Source organism: Pantherophis guttatus, chromosome 5, assembly GCF_059756535.1.
Source record: "Pantherophis guttatus breed Tessera chromosome 5, ASM5975653v1, whole genome shotgun sequence".
Classification (NCBI taxonomy): domain Eukaryota; kingdom Metazoa; phylum Chordata; class Lepidosauria; order Squamata; family Colubridae; genus Pantherophis; species Pantherophis guttatus.
The window spans coordinates 86,494,929-86,514,896 of record NC_142067.1 but is presented as its reverse complement, the minus strand read 5'-3'; the positions used below and the strand labels follow the sequence as shown (position 1 = coordinate 86,514,896).

At 35.9% G+C, this 19,968-nt stretch overlaps 1 protein-coding gene across 6 annotated transcripts in view; it reads right to left on the bottom strand.

Moving 5' to 3' along the window:
• MID1 (midline 1) overlaps positions 1-19,968 on the bottom strand; it is a 264,924-nt gene that overhangs the window by 161,107 nt on the left and 83,849 nt on the right. The window contains exon 1 of one of the 6 annotated variants that reach the window (XM_034435503.3): positions 7,952-8,172. The exons of 4 other annotated variants lie outside the window; for them this stretch is intronic. The gene's annotated coding sequence lies outside the window, so the exon portion shown is untranslated. Of the gene's footprint in view, positions 1-7,951; positions 8,173-19,968 lie in introns of those variants that run through there. One more of the 6 variants, XM_087871435.1, reaches the window with a different exon arrangement.

Sequence of the window (19,968 nt, the reverse complement as noted above, 5' to 3'; positions counted from 1 at the left end):
ACATATATATATATATATATACATATATACAGCTGGTCCTCAACTTATACAGTTCATTAAAGTGACTGTTAAAGTTATAATGGCACTGAAAAAAGTGACTTACAACCATTTTTCACATGACCATTGCAGCATCTTAAGGGTCACAGGATCAAAATTCAGATGCTTGGCAACTGACTCATAATTATGATGGTTGCAATGTCCCAAGGTCACCTTTTGGGCCCTTCTGACAAACAAACTCAATGGAGAAGCCAGATTCACTTAAAAACCAAATTACTAATTTAATAACTTCAGTGCTTTACTTAACAACAAAAGTTGTAAACAACAAGAAAGGTCATAAAATGGGGCAAAACTCACTTAACTGTCTCACTTAGCAACAGAAATTTGGAGCTCAATTTTGGTCATAAATTGAGAACTATCTGTATATTTGAGACTTAAGATCCAAAAGTGCTTTATAAAAAAAGTAGTAAAAAAAGAAATTCTAATCATGTAAGGTACTCTACAATGAAATGAAGATTACTTCTTGAATAGCAGAAGCTACATAGAAAATCTATAAGAATGAAGATTTGAAAAAAGTTATTCTGGAATAACTAAATCTTATAGTATTGTTTCAGCTGCTATGGCAAAAAGTAAATACTCATGAATAGAAAGGAAAGCTAAGATGTCACTTGTAGCTCAGATAAGAAATGAGGAACTCCAGTCCATCCACAAATCACTATTGAATATTCTTGCCCATTGCTTGGAAAAATCTTGCCTTTAGTTTTATGAATATTCCATCTCACTCACAAAATTATTACTCTTTCTTCTCAACACAATGAACTTTTTACCTCAGTAGGATGATGCAGATAACTCATGTTATATTACAGGGGTGTCAAACTCACGGCATCACGGTGGCATCACATGACATATCAGGACTTTCCCCCCCTTTGCTAAACCAGGCATGGGCGTGGCTAGCTTGTGACGCATCCGGCTCATGGGCCACGAGTTTGACAGCCTGCTATATTAGAATGGATAGCATGTATACTGCCCTTGATTCATTATTTTAGGCATCCCTCGCTTTTCCTAGAACTGGAGTACTACTTTTAAACAATTAATATGAAAAAAACCCCAGCCTTTGGGAAGCATATATTTTCCCTGAAAAAAAAAAAAAAAAAACATTCTCAGGACTCCAAAGATAGTCACCACTGCTCCATGCTGAGATGGGGGCTAATTAAGATGTTGATGGAGACTATGCTAATCATGGCTCTACCACAATCTGTTGGATTTGCAGTATTAACATGTAAGCCATGTTCTGAAATTGCTTCACCATCTGAGGTCTAATTACTGACTAGACATAAGAAACAATGGTTGCAGTCCATGTGAAAACAGATTTTTGTTTTGCTTTTTCTTAATGGTTAAACAATGTGTCTGGAAAGGATTGGATGTGTTTGTTCATGCACGTGTAGTTCTGCTCAGAGGAATTATTTACTTGATTTAAAATTAAACATAAATCTATACAACTGAGAAGTTACATTTGCTAAATCCTCATGTCATTAAGTTAATTTTACTTAGTACTATCAGAATAACATATCTCTCTTCATTTTTTTAATTTCAGGATTTTATTAATATTTTCACCTTTTAAAATACTAATGTAGTGAAAATACATTATGTAGTATGAATGTAGTGAAAATAAAGCACCATAACATCTGAAGTGTAATGTTTTTCAACTTTTTTCATTTAGTGATAAGTAAAAACAATGAAAAATGCTATTGTATGGAAAATAAAAGAGGTTGTGCAAATTCTATGTTTTTCCTTTGGCAATACTGAAACCATAACAAACAATAGCAATATAAAAAGGGCTACCAAAAATGGATGATTGTATATTAAGGGCATTGGTTCAACCTTTTAAAATGAATAGTATAATTGAATGAAACTGAGAAATATACAATTAAGACTTTTTAAAATTATTTTTAGAAAACAAAGTCCATATAAGAACATTCTACAAACAATCCTATGCAGGCATAGTAAACAACTTATCAAACAACGATTCTCAATATATCAAGGGTATATTATATATTCTCATACATCCATTTACATTTTCTAAATATATCCAGCATGACAATTCACAGAGGGATCAATTATGTAAATTATGATATAAGCCCAAATGTTGTGTCTTGTGTACTTACATCGTATGTTCAGATGCAAGTATATAATTGTGGCTTTTGCATAATTACATCTTCATGCATATGTCACCATTATGGCATCATAAAATATTGCTATAGATGCTGCTAATATGCACAGTTTATCTCAGTCTGCTGGGCGTGCTGCAAACTCATATTACCTATCCAAACTTTAATATTTTTTTCTGGAAAGTAAAACCTTGTCTAATTATTGTTTTGGAGTTCATAAAGCCTAGTACTTGATATGTCTTGAATGTTTTCATCTCTAGTTCAGGAGCAGATATTTGTTTGTTCTTAGTGGCTTTGAATCAGTCTTAGTGCCTGGCAACAGCCTAGACAAGTCCCTGCAGTTTCCTCAGTAAGATTTCAGAAGTGGTTTGCCATTGCCTCCTTCCTAGGTATGAGAGAGGGTGACTGTTCTAAGGTCACCCAGCTGGTTTTGTACTTAAAAGAGGGATTAGAATTCATTGAACTTCTGGTTTCTAGTCTGATGCCTTAACCATTACATCAAATTAGCTCTGACAATATCAAGTAGCTTTTGGGAAATGCCTAGACACTACCAATACACTTTTGTAGCTTTGATACTACTAAAACAATTTTGTTGGCATTGAAAGGATATTCTTGGTTAAACACTACTTCAGCAATAACATGCCTGTTTGGTTTTGTGGATACTCAAACAAGGATCATACAAAAGGTTACTTCAATAAATCATAATTATACCAATCATGTATATGAACTTAATATACGGTTACCAGACTCTTAAGAGATCCTTGCTGATCAGCAGTAATCAGTATATCCAAAGTTGCATAACTCACTTCACCAGGGGTGAAATGCTCCCGGTTTGGACCGGCTTGGGCGAGTAGGTAGCGATGGCGGCGGGCAGTTCAGAGAACCGGTAGCAAAAATCCCTGCCCCCGCCCCCCCATGCCCAGCTGAGCTGCGCGATCATCACAGCCTTTTTTTTCTTTTAAATGGCTCTGACGAGCCAAGCTCTGACGATCCCAGCTGAGTTGCCTAATCGGTAGCAAAAATCCCTCCCCCTCCCCCCCTCAGCTTGCTTATCTTAGCTGCTGGTCGCAACGCCTTGCTGTAATCCCTGCAATCCATTGCATCAGCAAGCAACTGAATCTCCCTGCCTGCAATCAAGCAGGCAGGGAGTTGTGGACTTCAACTCCCAGAATTCCTCAGCCAGCAAAGCAAAACTGGCTGAGGAATTCTGGGAGTTGAAGTCTACAAGTCTTAAAGTTGCCAAGGTTGGAGACCCCTGTTCTATTGGGTAAGTTTTTTCCCCCTTTGGGAGCTTTAAAAAAAATAGTTAATTGGGGTTTTTTTTAGTTGTTCTTTTTTTAGACCTAGCCATTTAAAGTTTAGGAAGTTTTAAATTTAGTTTTCATATAAAAATAAAAATAAAATAATATTTGTGCAGCTTTCTGAGATTTAGTGTGTTTCTGTAGGGTTTCACTCTAACTACACAAACACACAAAATCTGACAAATCTGTATGTGGAATTTTGTGTCTGTAAAGTGTGAAAGTTGGTTTTTTGGACTTTTTGTGGCTGTGTGAGTTTCCTGCTTGTTGCAGGGGCCATTTTGGGTCTAGCACAGCTGCTTTTACAATCTGGGTGAGCCAGTTGTGTTGTGTTGTGTGTGTGTGTGTGTGTAAAGTGTGAAAGTTGGTTTTTTGGGCTTTTTGTGGCTGTGTGAGGTTCCTGCTTGTTGCAGGGGCCATTTTGGGTCTAGCACAACTGCTTTTACATTGTGGGTGAGCCAGTTGTGTTGTGTTGTGTGTGTGTAAAGTGTGAAAGTTTTTTTTTTGGGCTTTTTGTGGCTGTGTGAGGTTCCTACTTGTTGCAGGGGCCATTTTGGGTCTAACACAGCTGCTTTTATATTGTGGGTGAGCCAGTTGTGATGTGTTGTGTTTTGTAGGTTAAAAAAGGGCAAAGAAGTGACATTGACTTGGTCACACCCACCTGACCAACAAGCCACGTCCTCCCAGTCACCTTACCACCAAGCCCTGCCGACTAATTAAGCCACGCCTACAGAACCAGTAGCAAAAAAATTTAAATTTCACCCCTGCACTTCATCTCAATTACAAAGCTCGTTTCATAATAATCAAAAAATAAGGAAGGGAAGCATGAAAAAATGTTTCCTTTTTCCCAGAAAATTACAGATGAAAACAATTCTTTTTTTTCCTATTCCTACTCATAAGTAGCAACTAACTTTTATTTTGGAGAAAGTGGTATCAGTCATCAGTGTTAAGAAAGTGATATTGAAAAGTATGTAATGCAATTCCTTTTGTAATATGGTTCTAAAAATGTTCTTCAGTTTATCAGAAATTACTTGGGAATAGCTATCAAGAAAAGTAACATTTTAGTTGCTATACTGCTGAAACTATATATAAAGTAAAGAATTGAACTGATGTCTTCTACACTGCTTAGATTTCCACTCCAAGCCCTTAGATAGCAAAGTGCCAAGCAGGTCCAGGTTTTGTTTTCTTCCTTTCTCAATTTGTAGTGCAAAATGAAATAAAACAATAAAACAAACAAAAAAGAAACCCAAACCCTCAGCCTTCCATGTCCTACATGCTGCTTCCAGACACCTAAACAACCAGAAAAACTAAAATTGAACTATTTGTCCTGAAACCATCCCTTCTACCTGGGAAATTCTGGAAGTTGAAATCCACATGTCTTAAAGTTGTCAAGTTTGAAAAACGCTACCCTATGATCCTATAAGCAGGTGGAAGAAAGATACTACCTTCTGGAATGAGAGGAGACAAAAACACAGGAAAATATTATCCTTATTATAGATATACATATCCTTTCAAGATATAATACAAAAAGTCATAAAAGTAAGCATATGCAAGCATTTACTTAGCCTTCTCGCCTTAAAAAATAGCTATGGAAGAGAGGAACCAATCAAAATAGAAAATACACGTGAATCATGTCCCTTTCCACAATCTGTTTTCCTTGGGGGTTGAGCAAAAAAAATCCCGAGAGAATACCAAGTAAGTTCAAGATGTGAATTAAAATAAACAAGCATCATACATTCTTTCTTGAGTCTAACTTTAATGTGTAAAAAATACTACTTTGATCTTGTCTGTATCAAGTAATGTATGGTGATTTTTCCCATTGTAATTTACCCAGCAGATAATACATAAAGAAACAAACCATGTGCTCATTTTCTACCTTTCCTCTGAAGAAGACAAGACACCTTCAATTATCATTTTGTAAGAAACATTACATAGCTTTCTATGAGTATATTATATTATATTAAAAATGCAATCCAAATTATCTTCATAGTAATTTTCAGTTACTGAAGAAGCTGCTGTGTCTAGCTCCCAATTTTCCTTGCCAAAATATCCACAACTTTGTCATAGTACCTTTTAAAAAGTTAATATCATACAAACATACACATGAATATATGAACACTGGACTAAAATGCATATTACCACAATAGACATAATTATATGGTATATAACACAAATAAGGCTGGTTTCATAGAACAAAACTTTTGATACTAAAGTGGGAAAAAACAAAGTTTATCAGTTTGGAGATCCTTTCTTAATACACAGAAAATAACCCTGAGTTTCTGTATAGTATTTCCTAACTGGCATTATTATATTATCTCAATTGTTCATTGACATTTTTCACTTCAGAGCTTCTACTTTAATAGTTAAAATACTCATTTAGCAATACTTAAAATCTCTATTTGCAATGATATATTTTTAAAATATTCCATTTCCTTTCTTAAAAAAGATTTTAAAATTTTATGCCTCAGTAAAAAGAAATACATATCACCAGATGACTATACAGTGACAGTTTTTGGATGTGTTTAACCAAAAAAAAGATAAGCATATGAAACTAAAATCTGATTTGAAGATTTACAGGTGCCTATCCTTCTATAACTTTAAATGATTATGTATGTTTACTGAAGTAAATGCATTTGGTTGAAAAAGTTTTATATTTAATGTAAAATTATAAAGGTCAAAATAAAAGTTCATTGAAAAGGAATAACCTGAAAGAGAAAGGCTATCAGTTGCAAAATTGAAATTAAATGAATGCAATTCACTTAATACTCCTGTTGTGACTAGGTAAATATTAGTAATACTGTGAGGATTAAATCTGGAAGAAAAAGATCCTTAGCAACGAGTTCAGCTAATATCTACATGTTTGTATATGTGCTTATGAAAGAAAAACACAGATAAGATATAAATAAAGCAATGGGAAGTTTTCTTATACCTGATAATGTATAGTGAAGTTATGAAAACATTCAGGAGTTTGCACTCCAAACATTCATTCAGAGACACTCATTCTCTCTCTCTCTTTCTCTGGTTCCATGGCAACTCCTTTTTCCAATATTAGCTTTCTGTTTTTAAGGAGGAAAAGCCACCCCTACTTATGGCTCAGCTCCTAAACTAATTTATGCAAGACTACATCATGGCTCATCAAGTTTTTCCCGCTAAGTTCATTTAAATCACAAAAGATTTAGTTGACAATGTGAATAAGAGCATTAAAACATTTATTTTGGTATCCCCAAGAGGAAAAGAAAAGAAAGTTAGAGTCAATGAAGCACACAAAAGAAGGAAATGTATTCACTCACAGCATGAAATAAAGAGAGGTATTTCAGATATGCATGCTGAAGAACATGATAAAACTTTAAGGCCTTGGAACAGAGATGAAAAAGAAACAATACTGGAAAAGATATAAAAGTTAGATCCAAAGAGTTCCAGGTTTTCTGTCAACCACGACTGTTAAATAATGTCCATCATCTCTTGTTTTCTTTATTTGAATTCTGACTGACCACAAAAGAAAAGTTTTGCTTACAATTATGTCTTTGTTGTTCATGAAATGCACCAGAAAAATGTTCCCACCCTTTGAGAGATTGTCTTGAATCAAATTTATGCATTTTTTTCTCTTCAAATCAATTTCCAATTAAAGGTTAATCCCAAACAAATTAAAAAGATACTTTGAAATGCACTTATTATAAAAATATATTTTAAAAAGAAATAGAGATAGAAAAAGAGAAGGCTCTGACTGTAGCCCCAGTCCCCTTAATTTCTATGCTTAATTTCTTCTTATTTTCAAAAGTTTCAAAGTGCACCATAAATTGAGATTTCTAAATGCACCTGTATGTTTTGATGCTGGGTTAAAGAGTCACTAGGATCTTTTACATTCAGTTATGCAAGAACTGAGCCAACCTATTTTATCATTCTTCACTGCATTTATCACTGTTTTGAAATTAACCTCATTTTTTACCTCCAGAAAATAAACCTTGCTTTCCTTCCCTCTACCCTTCTAGGAGAGACCTTAGAAGATATTTGCTAAATAAATTATTTGCTTACTTTTTATTGCTAAGGCAAGTAGCCCCTATATTGCTTTGTGGATCATAATATATGTTTCTCACGCACACCCCGGGAAATCTGGAATTCTGCCAGGGAAGTGACAAATCCAATAACATCAAGAATGTTGCAGAGCATTTATTTGAAAGGCCTCTCCCTCACCATAAAATAGTTTTGAGAATATATTCAGATATCTTGATACTTTATAATGACCTCTCTTCCTCTCATTGCTCAACTTTAAGAAAATAAATTCTAAGCAAAAGCAGCAAATAATGCTTCTTACAAAGTCCTTATTCTTTGTTTTTTAAGCACCTACAACAGAAGACCATGCCTTATAAACTTGACATAATTAAAAGATCCTTTCTTCCAAAAAATTTCTTCCATAAAGGCAATTATATCAGCACTATAAAACAGTAGAATTGGATGGGGGGAGAGAGAGGGAAGATGAAATAACCTTACCGGCGTCCCTTACAGTATGTACAACAGCAGTCAGCTGCTGCATAACATGCGGTTCATCTCAATTGTCTACAAGAAGTATTTCCAGGCCTTTGGATTTCTTCTCAACATTCCTTCTCTTTCTCTCTGCTTTTTTCACAAAGCCATTCTCTTCTTCTCTAATCCTCTCACAGGAAAAAGCAACCCTATACTGAACAGCTTCAGCAGAAGGACTCTGGATGCTGTGGGGTGGGGGCCGAGAGGGAAGGGGGAAGGGAGATTTTCTGTTGGCATTCAAGCATCACAATATGTTAATCCCTGGAGTGGGAATCCAAACCAAGTATCGCCTACACACATTTGGCCATAAAATCCCCAATACTGCTTCAAACTAGTCATAAACTCCCCCTTACAATATATTACCCACTGGTTCCAAGTCAGGCACCTTTCAAACTTCAAACATATATGTGTGTGTGAGACAGAGTGTGTGCTTGTGTGTGAGAGACAGAGGATTTTAGTAAATAATCTTTAATAATAAGGTCTGTTCATTGATTGATAGGACTGTAATCTACTTTACGGGTCCAATGTGAGAAGTGTGTGTGTTGTGTGTGTAGTGAAATTGATAATGAGTCTAAACTAAGCTAAACTATCAAGATTAAATTTTAACTCTCTGATAGAAGGGCTACAAGACTGGCATTTTCATCTGGCTCTCTGCAGCCTGATCTAGTAACTACTTTTCAGCCACAGAATCTGAAGAGAACTGGATATTTTTAACAGGGTATGACATCAATTGTGCATTGTTTATTAGGAGTTCTTTCTGAATCTAATGTAATTGCACCAGGGCTACCAGTTTCTTTGAGAAGTGTTTTTATTCCATAGTTGTGATCCATATGTCTTAAGGTTAAGGATTCAGATGAGTTGAATTCAGATGATTTCGGATTTGACATTTCCATTCCACAATGAAAAGGAAAATACATCAAAGAACTTAAGGAGCAGATGGCACAATTCTATCTTCTAAATGATGGTGGTCAGCCGTCATGTAATAATTTATGAGGCTCCCTCCCCCTCCTTCATCCTATGTCTCAGCAGTAGGCCATATGAGCTTTACAGACAAAATACACTTACCACCAGCTTCAAATACACTAATGTTTACTAGCACTATTTCATCCTGACACAAGCTATTTTGTTTGTTTGAGATCCTTGTTCAAATACCCAAAGTGATGATTTGATGGATGAAATACTCTATAATATAGGTTGTAACTCTTAGCAATACTTCAACATTAATGCCCATCCCCAGACAAAACAAAACAAAACAGATCTGCTCTGTGATTTTCTTACTCATGAAAACAAAGCAAACTGAAACATTACACTGGTCATAAGACTACAATCTTCTCAAATGACTGGCGAAGAGGATGAATAAAGATGTCACTAGGAGATAAAATCATGTTGTTAGTCTCCTAAAAAAACTCAATCTAATTTTTGTGAGGCAGATTTATTTGCATTCACACACCAACAATAAACATGTGGCATGTTGTTATTGTTTTCTTCTGAACACGTTAGAAGTCTCAGAATTAATTTATTAACAACTTTGCATTTGCCAATTGTTGTTTCCCACTTTGGGATTTGGTGGTTCTCCTCATCCCTTTTTAATTCTCTTTATTTTATTTTTGAATCATTGCAAGCTGCTCAGAGTCTATTTTAGAACTGAACTGCACATAAATTGCAGAAACACAGTCAGTATTATAAAAGCCCTAAATATTCAATTTCAAATGTTCAAAGGTTCTTGGAAAAAGTTCCTTTACTCCTTTACTATTATAATAAATAAATAAATACATTAAAAACAGTACTGTAAAACAGTTTACACTACACTACACTACAGTACAGTAGTGTAAAAAACAGTAAAAATACACTTCAGGATTGATGTTATTTAATAACATCAATCCTGAAGCCATATATATAAAAACATACATACATACATACATACATGCATACATACATACATGCATACATACATATATATAAAGTTATATTTCACTGATAAAGAAATAAAGGGAGACTAGTATAGATCTATTTCAAGCTATTTAGCTCTCATCAGCTAGCCATATCCTTACTTGGATTCGAACTTGGGCTGTCTACATGTTAGGCAATTGTATTAACCTCTGAGCCACAAGTATTAACCTCCCTCCCATGTTCTATAGAACCGGTAGTAAAACCGGTGGGAGGCTCCACTGTCACCAAAACGTTTCTGTGCATGCACAGAAGAGCATGTGCGTGCACAAGCTAAGCGAGCGCGCGCGGCCCCACTGTGAACCAGTAGTAAAGGTAAGTAGAACCCACCCCTGCTATTGTACAATGTAACCATTGCCATTTCTATGTCTATGTTCTATACCTTTTCAGACAGGTGACTGTCCAGTCTCTTCTTAAAAATACCCAGTGATGAAGCACTCACAACCTCTGAATGCAAGCTATTCCACTGGTTAATTATTCTCTCTGTTAGGAAGTTTCTCCTTAATTCTAAGTTGCTTCTCTACTTGATTGGTTTCCATCCATTGTTTCTTGTCCTGTCCTCTGGTGCTTTGAAAAATAAGTTGACCCCCTTCTCTTTGTGGCAACCTCTCAAATACTGGAATACTGCTATCATGTCCCCTCTAGTTCTTCTTTTCTCTAGTCTAGCCAAATCCAAATCCTGCAACCATTTTTCATATGATTTTGTCTCCAGGCCTTTAATCATCTTAGTTGTTCTTCTTTGACTTTTCCCAAAGTCTCAACATCTTTTTTTTTTAATATAGTGACCAAACTGGATGCAGTATTCCAGGTGTGACTTTATAAAGCGGTACTAATACTTCATGTGATTTTGATATCTATGCCTCTGTTTATACAACCAAGAATTGTATTAGCTTTTTTGGCAGCTGTTGCATAATGCTGGCTCATATTTAAGTGATCACCCACTAGAACTTCAAGATCCATCTCAGATGTACTGTTTTTCAGCCAGGTTCCACCTAATCTATACTTGTATATTTGGTATGCCTTGCCTAAGTGAAAAACTTTGCTTTTCTCCACATTAAATTTCATTTTGCTGGATAGGATGCATTGTTCAAGTCTGTCAAGATCTTTTTGGATCCTGAGCTTGTCTTCTGGGGTGTTGGCTATTCCTGCTAGCTTAGTGTCATCTGCAAATTTGATGAGTTCCCCTTCTATTCCTTCATTTAAGTCATTTATGAAGATATTGAAGAGTACTTAGCCTAAGACGGAAACTTGTGATACCCCACTGCTTACTTCCCTCCATGTAGATGTAGTAGCATTAAGGATGACTTGTCAGCCAGTTACAAATCCATCTGGTGGTGATGTTGTCTATCCCACATTTTTCTAGCTTACCAAGAAGTAGTTTGTATTCTACTTGTAGTCTATTGAAGCAGGGGTGAAATGTAAAATTTGTTACTACCAGTTCTGTGGGTGTGGCTTGGTGGGGGGAGTAATGTGGCTGGGTGGGCATGGCCAACTTTTTTTTTTAATTTGAAAAGTTTTACAAATACATTTTCTCCCCAGTTTCCCCCCCCCAAAACCCCCCAAACCCTCCCTAACCCTCCCCTTTTCCCCCCAGGACTTCCACAAAATAAAATCCTAATCAAAAATACATTTTATGAAACTTAAACCCCTCCACCCCCTGTATGCTATTTATACCTTCATAAAACTCAATTAATCTATCCCTACATAATACATTCATTCAGCTAAAAGCTATCTGATATTTCCTAGCTTGATATTTATTCTGCACATAATCTATCCACTTTTTCCACTCCCATACATAAGACTCTTGAGTTCGGTCTTTTAAATATGCTGAAATCTTCGCCATCTCTGCAAAACTGGCCATCTTCAAAGTCCATTCTACAATAGTGGGCATAGCATCATTTTTCCAATATTGACCTATCAATAAACGCGCTGCTGTCACCATGTAGTGGCAAATGCAAAAAATGCTTTGAAAAGCTTCTGCCAATCAGGCAACACAGCTGGGATCGTCAGAGGCTTTTCAAAGCATTTTTTAAAACAACCTCTTCCGCTGAGGTTACAGAAAAAAATGCTTTGAAAGTCTCTCTGATACTTTTTTTAAAAGCCTATCTGACAACCAGGCAACTCAGCTGGGATCGTCAGAGAGGCTTTTTAAAAAATGCTTTGAAAAGTCTCTCTTGACGATCAGGCAACTCAGCTGGGATCGTCCCAGCTGTTTTGCCTGATTGACAGAGGCTTTTCAAAGCATTTTTTTAACCACCTCTTCCCCAGAAGAGGTTGCAGAAAAAAATGCTTTGAAAAGCCTCTGACGATCCCAGCTGAGCCGCACAATCATCAGAGGCTTTTTTTTACTTTTAAAAGCATTTTTTCGGCAGAAGAAGTTGTAGAAAAAATGCTTTTAAAAGTAAAAAAAAAAGCCTCTGAAGATCATGCGGCTCAGCTGGGTATGGTGGGGGGGGCGCACAGGGATTTTTGCTACGAGTTCTCCGAACCACCTGCCATCGCTACCGGATCAGGTGATCCAGTCCGAACAGGGAGCATTTCACCCCTGTCTAAGTATATTATGTTCACACCATTTCACTGCTTTACTAATTTAGTCACTTTGTGAAAGAATGAAATAAGATTTGTTTGGCATGATTTGTTTTTAACAAACCCATGCTGGTTTTTAATTATAACTATTTGTTTCTAGATGTTTGAAGACCTGTTTTTTTATTATCTTTTCCAGTATCTTCCCAGGTACTGATGTTAAGCTGATTGGTCTGTAGTTTCATGGGTCTGATTTTTCCCCCTTTTTTGAAGATAGGAACCACATCAGTTCTTTTCCAATCCTCAGGTAATTCCACAGTGTTCCAGGATTTTTGAAACATATGATACAATGGTTCTGAGATAACATCTGCCAGCTCCTTCAGGATTCTGGGATGTAATCCATTAGGTTCCAGTGATATATATATATTCATCAATATAGGTGTTCTATAGCCATTTTCTGGTTTATTTTAATTTTTATTTCTAGTCTGTCTTTTACAGTTATATTTTTGATAGGTTGGGCTATAGTTTCTTTTTGCATGAAGACTGATGCAAAGAATGAGTTAAGCAGTTCTGCTTTATCTCTGCTGCCTGTTACTTCCTTGCCATCTTCTCTCTTAAATGGACTTACTGTTTCCTTAACTTTTTTCTTGTTATTTATATGTTGAAAGAAACATTTTTATTATTTTTGACTTTTGTTGCAAGTTGTTATTCATTCTGAGCCTTTGCTTCCTGACTTCATCTTTGCAGATTCAGGCTACCTACTGATATTCTGCCTTAGTTATGTGTCCTTCTTTCCATTTCTTGTACTTGTCCTTTTTGTCTTTCAGTTTATTAGAGAGATGTTTGTGCAACCAGGCTGGTTTCTTCTTGGATTTTTTGTTTTTCTTTTTTAGTGGTATTGTGCTAGACTGGGCTTTTATGATCATATTTTTTAGAGTTTCCCATGCTTCTTGAGTTGTTTTCCCCTTTAGGATTTTCATCCATGGAATTTTTCTTAGGGTCTCTCTGAGTTTATTAAAATCACCTCTTTTGAAGTTTGAGACACTGGGTGGATTATGTTCTATTGCTTATGTTTGCATTATATTGAATTCCAATATGACATGGTCACTCTCGCTCAAAGTTCTGGCAATTTCAACTTCCTCTATTATTTCTTCTCTACTAATAAGAATTAGGTCCAATATAGCTTTTCCTCTAGTTCCCTCCTCTACCTTTTGGATGACAAAAGTTGTCAGCTAGGTTGGTTAGGAAGCTGTTTGATCTCCCACTTGCTGCAGAGTTTGTCTCCCAGTTGGTATCAGGATAGTTTATTATTGAAAAGTTTTACAAAAAACAAAAATTTTCTTTCCCCCCCCCATTCCCCTCACCCTTTCCCTCCCCTCATCCCACCCTCCCCCCCAGACTTCCCAGAGCAAAATACAAGGTGTTTCATTTAACAATCATAAACTAGATTAACCTACTTATCCTCAGTTTACTAACTCTCCCCCTGAAACCTTAACTCCACTATAGATAACTAAATACCTCTATCATAAGCTATATGATATTTTCTTGTCTGATACTTATTTTGAATATAGTCAATCCATCTTCTCCATTCTGAAATATATCTTTCTTGTGTATAGTCCTTCAAGTACGCTGAGATTTTCACCATTTCTGCTAGGTTCGTTACTTTCAGTATCCATTCTTCAATAGTAGGCAAAGAGTCCTTCTTCCAGTATTGCGCTACCAAAAGCCTAGCTGCTATTAGATTCAAAATCAATTTAGTCTCTAATACTGTACAGTCCATAGTTATACCCAGTAGGAACAATTGAGTAAATTTCAACCTTCTTTTCAAAATATTCTGCATCACCCACCAAATTTTTATCCAAAATGCCTTGATTTTCTTACAGGTCCACCATATATGATAATAGATTGCGTCATTACATTCACATCTCCAACATTTAGCTTGCAAATTAGGGTACATACATGATAATTTTTTAGGATCTAAGTGCTATCTATAAAACATTTTATAAAAATTCTCTCTCAAATTTTGTGCTTGCGTAAATTTAACATTTCTGACCCAAATCTTTTCCCATGTTTCCATCATCACTGGTTCCTGAAAGTTTTGTGCCCATTTTATCATACAATTCTTAACCAATTCCATTTCTGAATCTATTTCCAATAATGCATTTTACAACCTTTTAATATGCATCTGGCTTTGATCTCTAATCTGTTTCACCAGATTTTCCTCATTTTGCATAACACCAAATTTTTGACCGTCCCTCCATCTAGCTTGAAGCTGACCATACTGAAACCAAGTATAAATTATCCCTTCTTCTTTTAATTCATCTAAAGATTTCAATTGCATCTTACCCCCTTCCAAAAAAAGAAGCTCTTTATAAGTAATTACCTCTATTTTTTGCTCTATACTTATATTTTCTATTGCATGTCTGGGGTTTGCTCATATGGGTACTTTTTCCAAACCCTCAACAATGCATCTCTGAGTATATGACCCTTAAACACTTTGTCCACTTTTTTTTCATATAACAAATAAGCATGCCATCCATATAACAAATCATAACCTTCTATGTTTAACATTCTTTCTTCAGTTAAATTAAACCAATCTCTAATTTGTGATAAAGCAGCTGCTTCATAATACAATCTTAAGTTAGGCATTTTAAGACCTCCTCTCTCACGTATATCCTGTATAATTTTCAGTTTCACTCTTGGTTTCTTCCCAGCCCAGATGAAAGTATTAACCCCTTTCTGCCATTCCATCAAATTTCCATCTTTCTTAAGCACTGGTATCATTTGAAACAAAAATAAAAACCTAGGTAGTACATTCATTTTTATTGCTGCTATCCTTCCCAGTAATGATAGTTGTAACTTTTTCCAATTTTCCATTTCTTTCTGTACTTTTTGCCAAAGAGCTTCATAATTATTTTTAAACAATTTTGTGTTTGAGGCTGCAATATATACTTCTAGATACTTAACCTTTTTAACTACTTCAAACCCCGTTATTCTCCCTAAGTCTTCTCTTTGAGTTATGGACATATTTTTAGTTATCATCTTTGTCTTATGAAGATTTACTTTAAATCCAGATACTTTGCCATATTGAGCTACTATGTCCAGCATATAGGGAGCCGCTTCTATAGGTTGAGATAAAGTAAGAACCAGGTCATCTGCAAACGCTCTTAGTCTATAATCCTGCTGTGTAATTACAATTCCTTTTATTTTATCAGAATCACGTAACTTATTCAACAAACTTCTAAAGTTAAAATAAACAACAATGGCGACAAGGGACAACCCTGCCTAGTACCTTTCTCAATTTTAAACACATCTGTTAAACCTCCATTAACTATTATTTGTGCTGTTTGTTCCTGATATATTGCTCTAATTGAATGTATAAAATACTCCCCAAAGTGCATTTTTACTATTATCTTAAACAGGAATTGCCAGTTCAATCGATCAAATGCTTTCTCTGCATCCAAAAATATGAACGCTGCAGGGACCTAGTTATTTTTTTCCAAATATTCCAATAGGTTTATAATTTGTCTAACATTATATTTCATCTGCCTCCCTTTTATAAAACCTGATTGTCATTGTGAATAACTTGTTGCATGACTGGCATTAATCTATTTGCTAATATCTTAGCAAAAAATTTATAATCCGTATTCAAAAGTGAAATTGGCCTAAAATTTTCAGGTTTGATAGAGTTTTGATCTTCCTTCGGAATCAATGAAACAAAAGCTGTTCTCCAAGAGGGTGGAACTAATTGAATTTTACAAAATAGAGCTCTACCATTTCAAGCTGTAAATTCTTATAATAAACAGCTGTTAATCCATCTGTTCCTGGAGCTTTCCCTTTTTTAACTGCTTACTTGCCGCAATGATCTCCTCAGAAGTTATTGGTTGATTCAATCCTTCCCTCTGTTCCAACGTTAATTCCGAAATGTTCCCATCCTTTAAATATCTATCTATATCTATACCTTGTATTGAGTCACTAGCATATAACTTTATATAAAATTCCAAAAAAGCCTTTTTAATCATATTCTGTTGGTAAACTTCCTTACCTCTATATTCTATCTTACTAATGACTTGTGATTTCTGTTTTTTCCTCAGCTTGTAGGCCAACCACCTACCTGGTTTATTGGTATTACAAAATGTATTATGTTTAGCATATTGTAAGCTAGTTGCCACCTGATCAGCCATTAATATATTAAATTGCGCTCGTAATATATTTATTGTTTCTTTTACTTTTTTATCTCCTGGATTAGATATAAGTAATTGTTCCTTCTTTTTTATTTCTTCCTCTCTTTACGCTTCTTTTGTTGTTTTAGTCTATATATATTGTTCATATGTATTAACATTCCCCTCATATAAGCCTTACTAGCATCCCAGACCATTTCCATAGGAGTACCCTTATTCATATTAATAACAAAAAATTCTTTCATTTGTTTTTTAAGCTCTTTCACATTTTCTTCATATCTAAATAAATGTTCGTTTAACCTCCAAGACCTCCTTTCTCCCCTCTCCTGTTCAAATTCCACCCAAACCGGACTATGATCAGTTAAAGTTCTTGGACATATCTTCGTCTTCTTCACCCTGGAAATAAAATCATTTGTGGTTAGTATAACATCAATCCTGGAGAAGGATTGATGTCTATCAGAAAAAAAAGTAAAATCTTTTTCTTCCAGGTTACGTTCTCTCCAAATATCTCAGTTCTATATCTTCCCTCATATCAAAAAAAGATTTGGGTAGTTTTGCACGTGTTGAGATCTTTGATAAGCTTTTTTTAATCTTTCTGTGTGTCTATTACTCCATTCCAATCACCCATTAATATAAAAGATTTATAGTACCATTGTATTATTTTAGTATGTAAAAATTTATAAAACTTGTCTTGTTGCTGATTAGGGGCATATATTCCAATAAAGAGCATTTTCCCAATCTGTGTTAATAATTCAATTGCAATATATCTTCCTTGATCATCTGCCTCAATTAAATTAGCTGATAGTCCTTTCCTTACATATATGACTAGTCCATTTTTCTTCTCTGGCGCTGATGCCACAAAATGTGTACCTAATCTTGAATTTATCAAATATTTTTGATCTGATAATCTGATATGTGTTTCTTGCAAGCAAATAACATCATTGTTAAATTGTTTCAAGTAGTAAAATACTCTCTTTCTTTTTTGTGGTGAATTTAGGCCATTGACATTCCAAGATAGGAATTTAGTTGCCATCTTTAGCCTTTCAAAGCCTTGTGAGCATCAGCTGAAGCTCCTCCTCCACCTTACTCTTCGGCCTAGGGCCCCCCCCCCCACTGCTTCTGTTTTTTGAACTTCTTGAGATAAATCTTGAGATTGTTGCCTTTTTGATTGTTGTTCTTGAAGTTTATAAGTTGATCGGGTCAGTCGTTGTACTTTCGGCTCTCCCTTCTTAGGTGGTTCCAAAGTTGGGGGTAAGCCCCCAAGATCCAAATCTTCTTCCACGATAATTCTTCCAGCTGCAACTTCAGCATAGGTTTGTATCTGTTTTCCATCTTTTTCTTGTTGTAACATCTCTGTTTTCTTCCTTCCACCCCCCTGGTGAGGGTGGGTATCCAGCCTTTAAAACATTTACATAGAAATCTTTTGCCTTCCAGACTGTATTTAACCGGTATCTTTCTCCATTATAAGTCACTATTAGACCAATTGGAATGTCCCATCTGTATGCCATTTGTTGATTTCTCAGCTCATTTACCAAAAAGCCAAAGTCTTTTCTGCTTCTCAACATCTTTGGAGGAATCTCTTTCAAAGCCACCACCTCTTGCCCAGCCACCTGAACTTTATTCTTGTAGGAAGCTTGTAAGATATCATTTCTGATCCTCCTAGTTGTAAAATAAATCACAACATCTCTTGGCAGCTGCCTTTGTTTTGCCAGCCAGGAATTAACCCTGTAAATTTTATCAATTTGGCTTGCCACATCTTCTGGTCTTTCTTTAATTATCTCTGCAATAGCATCAGCACAAATATCTTTTAGGTTTTCTTTACTATTTCCTTTCAGGCCTCTCAATCTCAAAGCAAACTCCATGGACCTGTATTGTAACATTATCAGTTCATCGTCCACTTTCTCTGTTCTGGTCATAACATCTCCCATTTTGCTTTCCAAATTTAAATTGGCTTGGTTAATTTCTTCAACTTTCCCATCAAGCTGGATAACAAGGTTTGACAATTCTGATACAGCATAAACAATATCATCTCTTATTTTATCATGTTCCTCTGCAACCGCTTCCTTGATTGAACTTATATCTTCCTCAATTTTCTTAAATTTCCCTTCCACAAGTAGTGTTAAATTATTCATTGCTGTGGCTTGGTTATTCATAGCTTCTCTCATTGCTGTTGCTTGATTATTCATGGCTTCTTTCATAAATTCTTTAAAATCATTAAGTGCTGCATCTTGACTCTGAGTCTGGCTCTGTGAATCAGCTGGAAGTTGTGCTTTCTGTGTCACCACTGACAAAACTGGGGAACCTCCCCCTCCTTTAACAACTCCTGGTTTCACTTGTCTAGAAGCCATTTCCCCCCCCTCTTTTAAGGAGATCTTTAAAAGCCACAAAGTCTTTGAAGATGTTTGTAATTTATAATCTCTAATTTGCCAGGCAGAATAGTTTTTTTTTCTTTCCTCCACAAACTCTCAGTTCCCAGCAGTTAATAAGCAGCTAATCCACTCTCCCGGCGCAAGGTTCTCAATCACTTTCATTTCTGGCTTTCACTTTCAAAACCATAACAAAGACGCCATCTTCAGCCTCCAGCTCAATAAGATTCAAATTGAATAAAGTAACTTCGGAGTTAAGCTCTGTACTTTTAAGGCTTGTTCTCCTGTTTTCCGCTCTGCCTGCACTTGTAGTCAATCAAACTCACTTTTAAAAGCAGGATCGGATCGTGGCTTCTCGCTCTGCTTTCGCAGAGTCGTCCTGGCTCCGGAGCTTCTTGGCGGGCTGGCTGGGGAGCTCCCACCCTCCCCAGCTTTTGGGGAGCTCTACTCTCGCTCACCGGCTCTCCTCTCCTTCTTTTCCCGAAGGAGAGTTTTTCAGCCGCCAGACAGATGGTTTGCGCTGTCAAAGCGGCTTTTATGGAGACGCAGGGCTGGCGGTCTTAGAAGACAGTCCACGGAGCCTGCGGTGCCAACCGGAAGTCCGGGATCAGGATAGTCTCACATCACTACTGTGGGATATTTCCTAAATACATTTGTTAATTGTTTAGCAAAAAGTTCATCTATTTCTTCTGTTTGGTTGGGTAGCCTGTAGTATACCCCTATAGCAATGTCATTCTTTTCTTTTATATTGATCTATATAGATTCTAGGTGGTTTTCATCCTTGGTTTTGTGGATTTCTGTAGAGATGTAGTGATCTTTTAGATATAATGCAACTCCTTCTCTTTTGTTAGGTCTGTTTCTTTTGAATAGTTTGCATCCTCCAATCAGTACATTCCAGTCATGAGTTTCATCCCAACATGGCATCAATTTTTCCCTTCAGCTATCTAGTGTCCTCTCGTGTGTTCTA